The sequence below is a fragment of the Mastomys coucha genome, unplaced genomic scaffold (genome assembly GCF_008632895.1).
Source record: "Mastomys coucha isolate ucsf_1 unplaced genomic scaffold, UCSF_Mcou_1 pScaffold22, whole genome shotgun sequence".
NCBI classification, from domain to species: Eukaryota; Metazoa; Chordata; class Mammalia; order Rodentia; family Muridae; genus Mastomys; species Mastomys coucha.
Genome location: NW_022196905.1, coordinates 11190634 through 11193006, shown reverse-complemented (window position 1 = coordinate 11193006; position 2373 = coordinate 11190634).

The window sequence follows — 2373 nt, the reverse complement described above, 5'->3', positions numbered from 1 at the left end:
GGCTGGCTGACTGCACCGAGCCTGCCCTGCCCTGAAGGCTTGGAGTGAGTTGGAGTGGTTGTGCTACAGAGCAAAGGATGGGGCCCTGACCAGGCAGAAAGTGGGCAGAGGCTGCGCCTACACAATATTGCTATAGGAGCTTGAGTGGGTGGGCGACTGCCCTGCCCTGCCCTTGACTTAGCTGCAACAGTAGTGCCTCCACTCTGCCTCATGGGAGGAATGAGAATTTAATCTGCTCATAGGTGCTCTCAACATGCAGCAAGGATCCCAGACCTATGGCAGTCACCTCCAGGCAGTCCCCAGAGGACCCCTCCCCAGTCAGGTTCCCATTCTGACATAATGGAGGCCATCTGTGGATTTATTCACAGAAAAAAGTGGGAGCATAGCTCATGTGGAGACACCTGCAAGTCACTTCATATACCTCGTGTTTTTTTTACCAGAAGGGGACATTCAGCAACTCACAGAGCTGATATGATATGGTTGTGCCCACAACCACACAGCAGGATCCGTGATGGAACCCCCCTGCTAAAGCTTGTCTCCACCTGTCTGCTCCTTCCGTTTTCATTTTGCACTCTGGAATTTTCCATTCCATTTGTTGAATGCCACTTGTAAGGAGGCTGCCTGATGCATCTTGAGCAGGAATGCGCTAAATGGCACTATATGCAAGCTGGCTTCTCCCACATTTTGGTCACATCAAATGCCATGCCTTCCTGTAATTATGAGACATTCTTCTCTGGATATTTGTGGCAGGGGAGGAAGCCTTTAGTGCAGCTGCGCTCTGTAGGTTAGGAACTCTGGTGCGGTGTGATACAGGGCTGGTATTGAGGAAGGGTGTCATACACAGACCCTGTGGAAGCCTCAGATCCTCTCACATGCCTGAAAAACTTACCATGAACATGGAAGGGAAAGAACATGAAACAACCAGGCGTTGCGCAAATATCACCAAATGCCACTAGAATGAGCACAGCAATTTAGAAACCCTGGACGGGGCTTCCCCAGGGCATCAAGGGGTAGAACATGTTTGCAAGGACAGTTTCTATGTGTATATATGTTCTATGGCTATGGCAGAAGTGGGAAATCCAAAATATACCCTGGCCACATCCTTTTATTTTGACAACCCCCACGTTGGGGATGGAAACCCCGACTCAGGCAAGTATCACTGAACTGTGTTCCCAGGCAAGCATCACTGAACTGTGTTCCCAGCATCCCATTTTGTCATTCCAGTGGCTTGTAGCCTTTTACAATAAATACTTTGTAAACTCCCTTTAACATCTCACAGGAAACACATAGATTAAATGACCTATATATAGACATCTAAAAATTTGGGGGGGGGATTAGATGGGTGTGGTGGTACATGCAAGTGGACCTCTGAGTTTGAGGCCACCCTGCTCTACACACAGTGTAAGTTCCAGGGCAGCCAGCTCTACGCAGTGAAACCCTGTGTTGAAAAACAAAACAAAAATGTCATGATTCTTAAGCCAGAACTTCTCAAGCCTGGTATGGGTGTTTGGGGACTGTGCTATGAATCACTGTGTTCATTAGCATCCCAGGCTCTAGAGATGCCAGCAACATCTGCCTCTAGGCGTGGCAACAAAGAATGTCTCCAGAGACTGCCAAATGTCCAAGGGGGAGGAGAGACAAGACACCCCTACTTTGGAACCAGTCTTCTGACACAAAGGCTAAGAGAAGGTAACAGATAATAAAGTAGCACGTGTTTCAAAATAAAAGCCCCCACACACAGCTGCACAGGCAGTGACAACCCTGCCACCTGCTCTGTGATGATGACTGATTCAGATAGAAAGGATGATGGTCAGGAGCTGTTTGTACAAGAACAGAAAAGTGGCAGAGTCAAAGGTATGAATGGGCATTAGAATAAAGCCAGTGGTATGCTAAGCAGCAACGGACAGCATTTGAACAAAAGCTCTCCTAACCATGGCAGATACACTCCAAGACCCTGGTGAGTGTCTGTAAGTGCAGGAAGCACCTAACACTTACACAGTGTCTTCTTATACATACCTAGCCATGATGCAGAAGAATTTAGGTCTTAGAAAGATGGCTCAGTGGTCAAGAGCACTTGCTTTTGCAGAGGCCTTGGGTTCAATTCTCAGCACTGACATAACATCTGTAACTCCAGTTCCAGGTATCCAACACCCTCTTCTGACCTTGCATGCATGCAGGCATGACACTTATATGCATGCAGGCAAAACATTCATACACATAAAATAGTAAAATATAAAAAAATAATTTATAAGGTAGGCACAGAAAAGGATCAACAATAATAGCTAATAATAAAATCAAATGCTATGCCGGGCGGTGGTGGCACACGCCTTTAATCCCAGCACTTGGGAGGCAGAGGCAGGCGGATTTCTGCGT